Source organism: Protomyctophum parallelum, assembly GCF_964188405.1.
Source record: "Protomyctophum parallelum genome assembly, chromosome: 11".
Lineage (NCBI taxonomy): Eukaryota > Metazoa > Chordata > Actinopteri > Myctophiformes > Myctophidae > Protomyctophum > Protomyctophum parallelum.
This window is the reverse complement of record NC_139707.1, coordinates 26077856-26093902: the sequence shown is the minus strand read 5'-3', so window position 1 is coordinate 26093902 and position 16047 is coordinate 26077856. Positions and strand designations below refer to the sequence as shown.

Sequence of the window (16047 nt, the reverse complement as noted above, 5' to 3'; positions counted from 1 at the left end):
TTGAAGTTTTTTAATCCAGGCTTAAAACCCTGTTTTACTCCACAATTTCATTGCCCATGATTTTGTTGTTGTTCTTTTTGTTCTTTAGTTTAAACCATTATTATCATTTCTATTTTTATGATAACCATAGTCGGCTTATAATTGTGCTTTTATTTTCTGTATTTTGTGAAATGTTTTCTATTAAATATTCTGTACAGCACTTTGGTACAATGAAAATGTATAAATAAATGTAATTTGATTTGATTTTGGCTCACCAACTATGTACGAGAACGGTGTTCCCAAACATGATACTCATTAGCCTGCGGATCCCCATTTGAAAATATATGCCAACCATTTTCATTTAAAGGGCAACCGTTTTAACCTGAATTATCCCCTATTTAATGGCATTTCTATCTCTGGGACCCCCATGTATATTGTAAAATCAAAGTTAATTTAACTCTTGAGAGTGTACAAATGGAACCAAATCGGTTCCGAGTTACAGACCCATAAGGGTCCATTTGTTTCCTAACTATCATTTAGCTGGGGACCCCCTGGAACTCCCTCAAGGACCCCACTGCATTACAAGACGGGTTATTTTCTCCATCTATTCATTTCTAACCATCCCGAGTCCGACAGCATTGATATGCATCAATGCATGCAAAATAAGCATCTAATAAATGCACATCAACTTGGTCATGTAGAGTGGACAGAGCATGCAATGGAATGAGAGCGACACATTGTTAGTCTTGTCCAATATCGGCCTGGCAATAAATATGCCAACGGGATATTTGTGTGGTTTCGTATTCACAGATGCCAGGTACAATGGCATTGGGATGCACAGGGTGAACCTCCATTTCACCTGACTTGAACCACGCACGCATGCACACACACACACACACACACACACACACACACACACACACACACACACACACACAAAATAAACCAAGCCTTTAATAATAGCTCGCTGTCCTTAAGCGCTGAGTGTACTGCAGTGTTTAGGCAACTCACATAGGCGAGTAATGCAGATTTCATGGTATATACATGCAAATGCATATACTGTACCACACAAATCCATCCAAACAGGCCCAGCTACAGGCTACATTTACAGTATTCACATTAAAGTGGTCTCTGTTGTGAATGGGCTCTTCTTCTTTCCCCCTCAATTGCTTTGTATGGAGCCACCCATTGAACAGAAATAGTCCACAGTACCACCATTAACTCCTGTTTCATTTCAATTCCATGCTGTATTGATGTTGGTACCATAGGAGCGATAACAGGCAAACGCTGATCAAAATAACAATTCTTCTACATTCTCTGATTGTGTAGACTTCTTGTAAAATTACTAATGCAGATGTTTAACAATAATTGAGAGTGTAAAATTAAACCAAATGGACCGGTAAGGGTCCATTTGGTTTAATTTATTTGGGAACCACCTGGAGTACAGTACAGTACAGTACAGTACAGTACAGTACAGTACAGTACAGTACAGTACAGTAGAGGGCCCACCTGGGGACCCCCACACGGTAACTCTGTCAGACTCTTTTCTCAACCATTTCGGACGCGGGGCGGCTCGCCGGCTAGCCCCTGTTCTTGGGTGTCTGGATGTTCCGGAGACCCCCGGGGACCCCTACAGGGTAACTGTCGTTTCTCATCTGTTTCGGATGCGGGCCGGCTTGCCGGACACGGGCCGGCACCCTGGCCGCGTTCCTGTGGGTCTGGAACTACAACGCGTCACAGTATGACATGTTATGAACAGCTATTTTCTGAACAACATTCAAAATTGTTGTCAAAATCGTTTTCGTATTTCGCTTATTATGATGACTTGCCCAAAAGTGGGATTCCAGGGTTAGTCTTCTATTTCTTATCAAAACATCAAAGACAAAACCAATGTTCCCCCCCAACCCCCCGTCATGCTTATATGGGCTAGCAGCACAGAGTTTCTGTGGTGCGATCTCCCCACACCACAATCAGATTACACATTGAAAGTGGTATAATTACAGCTGTGGCTGATTAATGGGCGAGCTATAATTAGGGCTGTGAATATGGAGAGGTGGGGAGGTGGGGTGCTTGTCTGCATGTGTTGGTATGTGTGCAATCCGCATATGCCTGGGGCATGCGTATGTATGTGCAACATAATGTGATATTCTCTCTGGCAATCAGGTCTTCACACATTCACCTCTGGGCGGCTAATGTAATTTTACTAAAATAGCCTTCTGAGTTTCTGCCTGTAAAGTTTGGACTGTGTGCAAAGCAAAAGGATCAGAACAGAATTAGTGGCCGATAAATGATGTACAATAATGAATATTAAAATGGTATGCATACATTTACAATGGGGCGTTATGCAAAGTCCTATTCATACCCACACTTGCTGTGTTTTGATCTATTGAGCTACACATGGGATTGAACCCTTAAACCCTGGCAGTGCTGGTGTCACGCTGTACTCATTATATATATATGAGTCACTATAGTTTACAATGTTGGTGGGCGTCATTATCTGTCATAGTGTACAAAATTATGCTGTAAGCCAGTGGTTTTCAACCTTTTTCATATCAAGGCATTAGGTATTCGGCACTTGAGTCACGGACCACCATTTGATGAGATTTAGCCTCTCAGACCCCAAACTTCACTTCACATTTCTATGCTGAATTGATAGGAGCGATAACAAGCAAAAGTTGCAATTGATGACAATCTTTCCACAAGTAATATATACCCAATATATCGGCCAGACTGAAGCAGTAGCCTATATCAGGGGTTCTCAACCCGTGGGGTGCGACCCCTCGGGGGGTTGCCACATTATTTTGGGGGATCCCCAAATTATATTTTAAAAAAAAAAGGTTTTGGGGTTTTGAATGGCTGGCAAATTGAAATGAAGAGTACATGGGCATGGCCAAAGCATTTCCAGGGGTCCCCAGCCAAAAACGTTGAGAACCCCTGGCCTGTATCAGCCATTATTTGACACGGGTACAACAGGTATTACCTTACCGGGAGGGGCAGCAGTTTCAGGCTCTAATTGTTTCGTTGCAGGCTCTAATTGTCACCTTCTCACTTCATGGATCACGCCAGTTGACGCCGAGTCAGAATGTGAAATCGTAAAACCTTCATTTAGAACAGCTTAGTGGCAACAGTGGTTGTCATAAATGATTGTTAAACTCATAAAGGGAGCTACGACTCGGAGAGTCTCGCTTACTCACTATCTCTTTCTCTCTCTACAGCAGCGCTGGGAGCATCAGTGACACAAACGAAGAATACCTTCATTTCCTTGGTACTTCTTACAAGGTAAGCACACATTTAATCTTAGACGTACTATAGACCAGTGTGCCATGAGACAAGACCAGGTGTGCCTTGGGATTTCATGAAAACCACACATTACTATGCAAAACGTTATGAATATTTCTTTAGCTTTATACATTTTAACCACTTTCAACCCGGTGTCCCTATTTTGGGCATGCCATTAGTGAACAATTTAATGCATTTTTCTTTTATACAGAAAATTAAGTAGATCACAAATATGTGAGCTTATAGATCGACTATTTTTGAAAATGTGAAACAAGTACAGTTGATGATGTCATTTGTCAATGTGTGGTCCAGCCCTAAGGAATGTTATTAGCATGTCTTAATAAAAAACAACTTAATACTCCCTAAGGTTCATATGAGCATCAAAACAATATTTTAAATACATTTTTATTAGCACATTCCATGCATTCCATAGAGCTGGACCACACACGGACAAAATAATGACATCATCAACTTGCGACGGGCATTGTCCCTCTTGCACTCTAACCACTCAGCTAACCAATTTGACTACTGTGATTCTTATTGTTGGCTTTCAGTTTGTCCTGACCAGTTGATAGGTAAAACCACTGACACAGTACTTTATTTTGCCCTTTTCTCTTTGCCTTGACTGGAGGTTAGATTGGTGGTGCTTTGACTCTTTGTCATGTTGCTCTCTATGGGGTCTGAATGTCCACTGCCATCGAGCCAGTTTAGCATACTGTTGTGACAGGACTCTCGTGTGTGTGTGTGTGTAGCCTCGGAAACCCAGACGTTTTTTATTTCCAGGGAGGAAAAAAAGTCTGGGTCTGAGTCTACTTCAATTCGGCATAGAGTAGCGCAAACATTGCTCACTCTCTGCTGATTTCTGATCGTCTGCACCTTTGTAAAATTGACATACACACGCAAACATGTACACACACACGCTCCTCTCTCTCTCTCTGTCGCTCTAAGTAATTAGTCTCATGTCGCGCATCTGCGCATAGTTTCTCCCGGCGGATCCTGCCGGGAGCTGCCTATGCCATAAAAAGCATAGGTTAGTTCCAGGCTAGTGTGTGTGTGACTGTGACAAAGCCGCCCGTCAGGGTAGTCGGTTCGAATCCCTGGAACGGCACAAGGGAAATCTGGGCTCTTCTTCTTTCCCCCTCAATTGCTTTGTATGGACTAGCCACCCATTGAACAGAAATAGACCACAGTAGCTTTACTAGTTAGTTTCAAATACCACACACACACACACACACACACACACACACACACACACACACACACACACACACACACACACACACACACACACACACACACAGTGCTTGAAAAAGAGCATAAGCAAAATGACCTTAGCTGAAGACACATTTTGAAGCTCCAACTTGTCATCTGCTTGAATAAATAAATACACAGTCTGCAGTGGAGACAAAATAGTCGGGAGACTGCTCAGAGCGATGGAGTGGGGGGGGCTGTGTGAATGGGATCAAATTGCAGAATCCCCAAAACAGAGATGAGATGCTTAGTATATCAAAATCCTGCATTTGCATATCGTGCATGCACGATTTGGGTACGCTCCAGGTGTTTTGTTTTTTCTTCCATCAAGCGTAGCAACCCCCTACCACCACATGGCAGATCTCTTCCAGTCAGTGTGCATCAATGACTGCAGAGAACCCAAGCAGAATGGAAGGGCAGTCAAGGACGACGTAGCGCTGATCTATGCTAGGCTACACAACGACTTGTACATAAGTGGTTAAGGCCTCACAGACCCCCTCTAGGGCTTGCCGTATCAAACTATAGCACAGTTTCCCAAACAGTGGGTTGGGACCCATGTGTGGGTCACGTACCAATTTTTATGGTTCACGAGTCGAGTAAAATCCCATTTCCTTTTCATACATTTAAAAAATATATTTCTTTTTACATAAAAAAAAATATATATATATTTTTTAAACAAACCAAGAAATCTAAGAAATTCCATTAATAAAATAAATAAATCAATAATGAAGAGGTATTGAAAATAGCAGATCTAAAGCAGGTATAGTTTCGAGGAGGGTGCTTTGTGGCCTCTTGGATTCGGAGCGTGACCTCCTGAGATTTGGAGCTTGTAGTAATCGTGCACCAGTTCAGAAGCCGTACCCCTTGGCATGTACCTCAGCTTCGCTAACTGATGCTGTAGCCTATGGTAGATGGCAGAACTATAGTCTTAGTAAAATTATGCCATTTTGTTTCTCATAGCCTGAGAGGGCGAGAAAATAAACTTTAATTATCCCCTCACAAGACAGTTCTGCACCAGTCTAGGCTAACTAATGCAGAGCATTTGCTAGTCACCCTTGGGCTAGACGCCACCAGGCTTATTGCCTGGCAGATGACCACACTGTCCAATCTGTTTCTGCCAGGCATCTGTCACACTAATGCAAATCACAGACAACCCTGGTGGCCCATCCTTCTGGTTACGGTTTCCAATATTGAAGAATAATTTTGGTTAGGCCTGGGAATTATATATTTCAATATATTGATTTGATATATGAGACTAGATGATATTGTCAGCGTTTTTGGATATGTTTGATCTGCTTTAAAGGCTGCATTACAGTAAAGTGATGTAATTTTTGGAATTTACCTGACTATTCTAGGCATTCGCTTATTTGTCTTTACCCTCTAGTTATTGTACAGGCATTACTGATCTAGTCTTTATGGAAATGTATAAAAAAATCTCATTGTGTAAATATTTTGTGAAAGCGCCATAATATTGTCACAATAACAATATCAATATCAAGGTAAAGAATATAATGATATTTGATTTTGTCCATATTAGCCCTAGCCCTAGTAAGATCATTCTGAACTAAACTTTCGTCTCATCTGTCTTGGACTGTGTCATGTCTAACAAAGACCTAAGGTGTTTGGTCTGAACCCATAGCAAAGCACCATGGCAGATTGTTGATGCTCACCTACAACCACAAGCACTGCTGTCCCTCCTGAACCCACCTCAGTGTGTCCTCTTCCATACGCAGGCATGCACACACCCACCCACTAGCTTCATTATGTCCATCTGCTCTGGCTGTAAAGGTGTGAGTCTGAGATGACAGGTTGAATACTAATGTGAATACTCACTGTGAGTCTGTGAGGTGGGTGGTGTTGTTTTTATTTTATTTTATATATACTAAACATTGAATCTGTGCTGCAAGTATCTGCATAAATAAATATTATGTTGCATACATCAGTGCTATTGAACACCCTTTACGTCTGTGTGTTGGTTAAAACAATATTGAACCAATGAAAAGTAGTAAAAAGTGCCTCAGACAAAACCTTAACTCCATTGTACCCTCAATCTGTCTGCTAAAGCAACTAACTCTCACCTCACCATCAGCATCACCTCTCCCCCTCTCATGCAAGTAATTGACAATATATAAAGTCACAACACCAACTTTGATGAGACAGTATTGGTTTGTTTTCAAAATATACGGTTTTCTTCATTTCCTGAAAAATGTATATGACTCATTTTCAGAAAAATTTAGTATTGGAGAATTGAAGCAGAAATATTAAATTGATAAGCCAATACATTTCCACACTACTGTAAGTCATTTGTCATCTTGACTGTTTTGTCCCCATATGCCTAATGTCATATGTCTAGCCCCCATGTCTCTGTTTGAAAGCAGCCCTCTCCATGTCATTCTCTCACTTTATTTCCCAGCCAAAATAAATCCCAGCTCCACTAGCCAGCCAATTATCTTTCCATTATGCACTTAGCTCGGGTGAAACTGAATTTGCATAAATTGCTGTGAATGCACCCCACCAAAAAATAACTGCTGACTTTCGTCACAGGGATCAGCAGAGCAAACGAGCATTCCAAATGATCCTAATCACTTATTATTTGGCTTCCCCAAAGACGTCCAATGTCTCTGTCCTGACTGGAATGCTAAATGTCTGTTGGAATGCAAGTTCTACTTCTCCAGAACACATTCTAAAGTTCTGGACTGCACAGTGCACACCTCTTCAATTAAGAGAAAGGTGGCAGGCTAATCACTCCCAGGTCAAACTGGACATTTGCAGCTGTGAGCTCTTAGCCTGATTACCAGACTGAAGCTTCCGGAAGCTTGAGTGAAGTAGGCGGGGTCTATGGTGTGGTCCCAGGGTAATGAGCTCTGACTCCTTTTGTGTTCAACAGCAATGACTTGAATGACCACTTCAAACCCTCACTTCATGACATGCATTGTGAGCTTGTTAGATCTGCTAGGGCCTAGGCATTAAACAAAGAGCCTCGCCGATAGGTTGCTTTTTTTGTACATTGGGGAGTCTGGGGTGGGGACCTCATATATTGTCACAAATTGACTGACTTCTATGTAACCCAAAATTCATTAGCCCCTGCTCTAAATAGCAAGCCTCCCCACAGTCCCCCTAGTAACAATTTTCTGGAACCGTTGCTGGCTGTCCTTGTAGATCAGCTATTATATTATATTATATTATATTATATTATATTATATTATATTATATTATATTATATTATATTATATTATATTATATTATATTATATTATATTAATTTCGACGTGTGACACAGTCGTATAATGAAGTATAAATCGGAAAGGGTCACATGTGTCTTCAAAAGAACCTGCGGTTTCGGTTTACTGTTTGTGTTAAATGTCTCAAGCTGTTTTGAATCAGCTGTCACCGAGATAACTAAGTGTGTGATAGTGTTTTACTTATTGGTTCTGGCAGGCAAATGTTGGTGGGCTCCTTTGATTATGTTTTACCCTGTGGTTGTTGGCTGTTTTTTGGCTGCGTCTCTTGACATCTGTTGGTTGTCCATTTTCTCCAGAACGATCCATATTGTCTTAAGTACATTGCATGCAGATACTTTTGTACTTTTACTCAAATACATTTTGAATATGGGACTTGTACTTGTAACAGAGTACATCTACATTGCAGTATTGATGCTTTTGAGTATCTATTACGATATGTCCAGAATAAGTATGCTAGGGTTCGAGTGGTTAAGAACATATGTTCAAATTTGGACAAAGAAACATAGACGTGACTCTATCACTATCACGTCAATACCAATCTCCATTAGGTCACTGAAGGACAGGCAGAAATTTACTTGCACACACACACACACACACACACACCCACACGCACACTCACGCATTCACACATTTCTCCCATTTATATAAATTCTTAATATAATGGATTTTGTTATCCAAACATGGCATATTGGCATCACACCTGTGCACACAGCATGCTAGTTACGTGTGCCAGACCCGCCAGCTGGGACCTTTGGAAATGGTTCTCATTTGTGTGTGTGTGTGTGTGTGTGTGTGTGTGTGTGTGTGTGTGTGTGTGTGTGTGTGTGTGTGTGTGTGTGTGTGTGTGTGTGTGTGTGTGTGTGTGTGTGTGTGTGTGTGTGTGTGTGTGTGTGTGTGTGTGTGTGTGTGTGTGTGTGTGTGCAAAGAGTAATGATTCTACCAGGTGCTGTATCCTTTTAATTATTTCAGTGATCTAACAGATGAGTATCGATTAGAGTAATGACCCAGTGATGTTTATTGCCTCCATGACCTAATAGTGTGTGTATGGGGGCGGGGGGGTTATGAATGACCGTACATGGATTCATTTGAACCATTGTGTAGCGTCCCATTCTGCAAAAATAGTCAAAGGTTTGGCTATCTTTGATGAAGAGATTTAATTTGCGTGACGACAGAGTGGTTTGCTACTGAGCGTGAGCGACAATATGACAATAATACAAAATGTGAACAATTTAAAGTACACTATCCAAAGGCTACAGACATCGATTTTTAGGTGAAATGTGTTGGAAATTGGCCACGCGGTATGCTGGAAAATGTGTTCCCAAACCTTTCGCCCCCAAAATAATGCTGCCATTGACTCACGACCTTAACCTAACCCCGGAGGTAATTTTATGCAGATAAGCGTGCACTTGTGGTGCTCATTTGTCTGCACTTAATATGTATTACGCCTAGGGCTATTTAGGGGATTTGTAACAAGGTTTCAGAAAAAAGAGAAGCGAACCCGCACACTCATCTGCTGGACCCAGCACCTCCACTAAAGCAATTATGGTTAAATGTATTTTTACCTTGTATTTCACTAATTCTAATTTAATTTTTATTTATTTATGACCCAATAATTTTGCGACCCCAACCCTAACTTTGGGAACCCCTGTGTCAGAACATAACATGGTAGAAACACAAAGAATAACACTGGGATAACCCTGAAGTCCACCCACTGGGCGATTGAAGTACATTTGACTACCGTCGTCGTAACGCAAAGGAAACCCCTGCGGCAGGCCCTCTTCTTGGGTGTCTTTGTCCAGAACATTGGCGCAGTGTTGAAAAGGCAATTGCTCCCTAAAGACTATGCAACTCACCCCCACCGACCCAAACTCCATCTTCCATTCAGTAACGGAAGAAAGAGATCTTTGCATCGTTGCTTCGCTCACCGTGGATGACTGCACCTTCTCTCCCACTATACTGCCCCTGTCTCCGTCTCTCTCCCCTGAGCTCAAGCTGGTGTATGTGTACAGCATGTATGCCTCCAACTTGTAGGGGGGTAGGGTAGAGGCAGCACTGTGTGTCTGCAGGGGCGACGGAGCGAGGTTGAAAGTGAGGAGAGCAGAGTAGCAGCTACCAGGTGAGCTTCTCTCTCTCTCTCTCTCTCTCTCTCTCTGCCCCTGAGGCTAGACCTCCGAAGGCTCATTAGTGCTAATAATGGCTAAAGCTAATCAAAGCACTCCTCCTTGCAAATGGGCACTATAGCCAGAGTTAGCAACTCGCCTTAAAAGGCACTGGTGACTAATGAAAAAAGCAAAAACAAAGACAAAACAACAGTCACGGTGACAACAGGCCATGACCTCATTGTCTGTTCATGTCAAGAGTACGTCTGCTTTTTAACCAGCTGCTTACCACAGCTGCAACTACAAAGTACAAGTCGTGCTTCGGTCTGGGAATGCCCATATATGGGCCTTGTTTAATTTGTTTTATTTTTGAGGTCGCCCTCATATGTTCAGGTTTTAGTGTATGTAACCCACATTTTGTCGTAAAACAAACATTAAATGCCATGACAATGAATAGACTATTTTGAGTGTTGTAATTAAACACAAACATTGATGACGAAGGTGAGGACACAAATTCTGATTGGCTGGAATGATATGATGATGTACGATTATAAGAGCACCCGTCACTTCACACGGGTGTGATTTCAGGGCCTCGGGCCAGCCCAGTTAGGGCCCCGGTAGGGCCGGTCTTAATTTTCAGGTCTGTTGAGAGATCTAGTTTTCGCCAGCTGCCGGGCGTGGCTGCGCTAATAACTTTGGAGCGGGCCTGTCTAGAGTTTGAATGGACAGGTATCAGTCAAAAGGGAGACATTGAATAGGAAGAACGGGTGGGGTAGGATCAACATATTGAATGTCAGAACAGGTCATCTCCATATATGGAGATCTAAAGGGTTTGAGGTCAGATGTAGAGTTGCTGACCGGCTCCATATATGCAGATCTAGGTGATGATCCAGTCTTCTCCATGTATGGCTATCCAGTGTTTGATGAGGTCAGTGCTGTGATCTTCATATATGGAAACGACCATATATGGAGCATGACACAAGGGGCTCCATTAAGCAGTTCAAATAATATTACTAATCATATTACAGTTTTCTGAGCTGGGGGCGTGTGGTATGTCATATTGCAATTTTGGGCATGTTAAGAAGTGCTTTCGACACCCCGTGGATTGCGCAAAACGGCCTTGAATTAGTCATGGGTGTGTTTAAGGAGTGTTTGAGACGTACCCGATCAACATGTCCGTACTATTCTCTTTACCAGTCAGCTGATGTCACATACGGAATGCGCACTTTGGGGATCGTGGTATTACATTTCTTCAGGCTGGCACCATAGAAGACATGACATGACTTGGTCACATTTGGGTTAATTATTCCTATTGCACTGCATGCTGTCACCTTTATGCCTCAAAATAATTTGTTTCTATTGAAAAACACCAGTAAAATAACGTTTATCTCTTAAAAAAAAAGTAATAGTAAAGAAGATAATCGATAGTTGCAGCCCTATCCCATTAATGTTTTCTGTCTCTCTCTCTCTCTCTCTCTCTCTCTCTCTCTCTCTCTGGCTCTCTCTCTCTCTCTCTCTCTCTCTCTCTCTCTCTCTCTCTGGCTCTCTCTCTCTCTCTGGCTCTCTCTCTCTCTCTGGCTCTCTCTCTCTCTCTCTGTGTGTGTGTCTCTCTCTCTCTCTGTGTGTCTCTCTCCAATTTTTATAGAGGCATGTGCATGCGTTTGTGATGTTATCATGTCCTTGCATCATTCTAAATGCCTCAAGCCAGGGTAAACTCATTGTGCTATCACTATGCATCCTATGAGTTCCACTCATTCATTTTGCTTTCTTTCTTCGTTTTCTCTCCGCTTCTGTTGTCTGCTGGTTCACTGTGATTTATTTGGAAGCAAATTAATTTGTCTCTGTGTGGTGATGTCATCATTACACCACTATGAGTTGCCCCACTGGGCACAGTTATGTAAACACAGCCTTGAGCAGCCATGAACATGTCTGGGCCTAGGTTTCTGCATTGTTTCTGCACAATTGGTATGCCTGCACTATTTTATCGAAATTTACTGTTTTGCTGCAACAATCTCATCATCTTGTTAATGGGATGGGAGCTGTGTTTTTACGACCACATGCTTTCCTGGTTCCAAAGTGAGTCGAACGGCGATGCTCGCCATCTAGCGCACACTGAAAACACACAACATTCTTGGCATAGAATTAGTTAATACATTTTTGAAGAGTTTGATTACTCTAATGATGAATAACAGACTACTCATTCACCTAGCGTTAACATTTTCTCTATGTACTCTAAGTACATAAAATATCCTAGCAATTACGCATCATAGTTTGGAAGTACTTCTTTCTGAAATAGGCATGCTGATATTGATCCACTGTTGCGCTGTGATATACTGTATAAACTAATTTATTTGGTAATAGTTACATTTGAGGGGACATGCTTATTGGTCCCATAGACATAGAAATGCTAAGCTAGACTATAACACTGTACAACATACCTTCAAACGCCATGAGTGTGTGTCTAAGACCACAGGGAGACAGTTCACTCAAAATTGATCAAACTGGATCACATCTCGATACTGATGAAGACCAATTGGAACAATGTGCTTAGTAAAGTAACCCAAGAGGCAATGTCTTCTGTGTGTACAGTCAGTATGTGTGTCCCAAATCTACACAACTCTTCCTCACTGAAGGCCACTCAAGTTCAATGGCAGCAAATTTACCCACAATGCCTTGCACCACATCAGAGGGTGCATGCCTCTTGAGGCTCCAAATTACCACTTCACATCTGCTGCTGTTCTGCTGATGCCAGACCACCACCACACAAGCTTGCAGTCACTCAAGTCTACACACACACGCACGCACACACATGCACGCACGCACACAACAAAATTCTATCTCTCTCATGTGTGCACACAGCCATGTTGGCCTTGTTTGAATTGATTCCAACCTTTTTAGTGTACTCATGATATACTTAAAGAGCAATGATGGAGAATGGCTTAGTAATTGATTGCTCTGCCAAGCCATTGATTAGCCTTGCATGCAAATTTAGTTAACGTTCCAGTAGCATAAGCATGCCGTTATTTAAGTGTATGAGTCAGCCACTTGATGTGATTGCGTGTACCGTATTTTTCCAAATAGTAGCCTGGTCATTTAATATGCAAAATCGATTTAGACCCTGGGCGTTTAATAGGAACTAGGCATTTATTTGCAGTAGGCTTTTATTTACTTTTGCACCATCCTGCACTGGGCCATTATTTGGTTACAGTTCCTGTCGCGCATGTTTTAGTGCAAAATTATAAGGTATGGTAAACATAGGCCTACATTTCAGGCAAGTCTTTTGATTTAATATTGAGAGAGAGCACGTGGTTCAACCCGCGGGGTGGTGATGTTGTTCAATGTGCGCTCAACGTGTTGCTTAGCCTATTCTATCAATTAGACTGTGTGCCTAATTGATATAATAACAGCTGCATCTACTAGCCTATACGATGTAGTAGGCTATGTCAACTTTATCTTTGAATGTTCTGTCGCTCCGTTTCCTAAATTCATTCTCTCTCTCACTCTCCCCTCTCTCTCTGGATAGCACATGAACTCTTCTCTCTAGATAGCACATGAACTATTCTCTCTAGATAGCACATGAACTCTTCTCTCTAGATAGCACATGAACTATTCTCTCTAGATAGCACATGAACTCTTCTCTCTAGATAGCACATGAACTCTTCTCTCTAGATAGCACATGAACTCTTCTCTCTAGATAGCACATGAACTCTTCTCTCTAGATAGCACATGAACTCTTCTCTCTAGATAGCACATGAACTCTTCTCTCTAGATAGCACATGAACTCTTCTCTCTAGATAGCACATGAACTCTTCTCTCTAGATAACACATGAACTATTCTCTCTAGATAGCACATGAACTCTTCTCTCTAGATAGCACATGAACTCTTCTCTCTAGATAGCACATGAACTATTCTCTCTAGATAGCACATGAACTATTCTCTCTAGATAGCACATGAACTCTTCTCTCTAGATAGCACATGAACTCTTCTCTCTAGATAACACATGAACTCTTCTCTCTAGATAGCACATGAACTCTTCTCTCTAGATAACACATGAACTCTTCCCCTTCCACGGACCGGGGAGGCGCCTGGACATTATTACCCAACGTCTGCCCCTCTCTCCATATCATTAAATAAAGGCATACATGACATGATTTATACACTTCATGGAATATTCACCACTTTGAATTAGAACAATCAGTTGTGAATTGGCTGAGTATGGCGTGAGTTAAATTAAAACTATTTGTGTATTTTTCGGATGCGACTTTGGTGTAGTGGTATTCTATACTTGTGAGGACCTCTGCTTGGATTCATGGTGAGTCACGTGCTGCAAGCTCACAACGTGCTGCAGACACGACACTTGAAATATAATACGGTATATGTGTCTTTGCATACAAAGCTGCTGGGTTGCATGCAAGATAAAATTTCAGTGCGAGCTGACATTAAAGTATTATATGATATCATATCATTGGAAACATATACATACCGGAATAATGATTCACAGTCAGAATGTGAATCTTTTTTATTTCAGATTGTTTTGTCTGGTTGTGAATTTGTGATATTTGATGACTACTGTGCCTTCATCAGTCAAGCAATAATATAGGTAGCATAGTGTTTTAACCAATTTACGCGAGTATACTTCGTTGAAGAAGGTCCCCCAGGGATCTACCGTATACTTAGCCCATATAGCCCATCTACAAGCTTACAATGCATCACGTTCACCCCAAAATGGAGATGCTTGGGTTCATGTGGTAGAAACCCTAAATTGATCAGCCTCTCACTGTGTGTGTGTGTTGCACATTGTAAAGCGATTGGGATAAGGACATGTTATTTTACTACAAAATATGTTTTATGCGAGTAACAGAAATTGCTGCCAGATTTCCGTATCAGATCAGACTTTATTACCATCTGCAATAACTTTGATTTTATAAGCTGGTATAACAGACCATATAACCTTATTTTATTTCTTTATATCATATCAACGGTTTGTTTTGGTATTAGATGCGGTTAATCCGGTTATGTGGACGGTCGATGGACCTAAATGGTGAGTCTAATGGCACATCAACTTGTTCTCTATTGCCGTGAAGAGTGGGAGTGAAGATCATCAGCAGAGTTAAACCTCTGTTTATTGGCATCTTTCTTGATTGACGGTTCTGTCTGCACACCTTTTTGTTTGTGCATTTGCATTTTAAATTCAGTCCAATCACAATGGCCATTGTCCACCCCGCCGTTCATGTCGCGTCTCTTGACTCCGTTCCTTTCTCCTCCTGGCTTTCTCCCTATTCCCCTGGTTTACCTTGAGTGACTGTCTGAGGAGATGACATTCAGAGTCTCCCGAGCCAGCATGTTGGTGGCGTCACGTTGAATCTGTAAGCCATTATGGCCTCCAGCGGACCAGTGCACTCTCGGTTGACAGTATTCAAAACGAAATGACAAATAGTTGTATAAATACAAATATTCGTAAGAAATGGTTTTAGAAGATGTCTCTCTCTTGCTCTAGCTATTGGATTTTTCCCTGGAAGCAGAAGACAGTTTTTGTTTTCACAGAGACAGAATGTGTCGCACCAGAATAGCACCAGAAATAGTAGCCTTATGTAACCTGGGCATTTTGCCTTTGCCCAGTAAAGGATACGGCGGAATTGCAGTATAACCAGAACTGCTGCAGTACCACCGCATTTCAATCTGTTCCTGACTTAGAGTCATGGAATAAATAGAAAAATAAAACACGGTCGGGAGGACAAAAATGCCTTTTCCCCCCTCCGCAGTGTGACGATGTTTATTCATGAATATTTGAAACTTTGAGTGATATGTGAGGGCTCAAGAAATGGAGAGACGTGAGAGATGTTGACAGGGATTCATGTTTGAGTACCTCATACTGTGTCTGAATAATTCAGTACGCACATACATTCATGCAAACATACCTCATTCATAGAGATGGATGAAATAATTCACATTGACAGGTAAGACGGTAGAGCTGTACAAAGGTGAATCATATTTTCATTATTTCTTTTCATTCTCTACACGCACGCACGCACGCACACACACACACACACTCAACCTTGAAGGCTAATCTGGTAGCATCATCGTGCCCTAAACAAACATTAAAGTCCATAGACTTGGCTGGCAAACGATTTACATCATAACGATTTACATTCAAAATCCCATAGACTTGGCTGTCATTATGACGTAATCTTCAAACG

At 41.7% G+C, this 16047-nt stretch overlaps 1 protein-coding gene across 2 annotated transcripts in view; it reads left to right on the top strand.

Annotated features, from left to right (window-relative positions):
• adarb1b (adenosine deaminase RNA specific B1b) overlaps positions 1-16047 on the top strand; it is a 184881-nt gene that overhangs the window by 76524 nt on the left and 92310 nt on the right. For both annotated transcript variants that reach the window (XM_083776941.1, XM_083776940.1), the window contains exon 3: positions 3195-3258. The gene's annotated coding sequence lies outside the window, so the exon portion shown is untranslated. The remainder of the gene's footprint in view (positions 1-3194; positions 3259-16047) is intronic.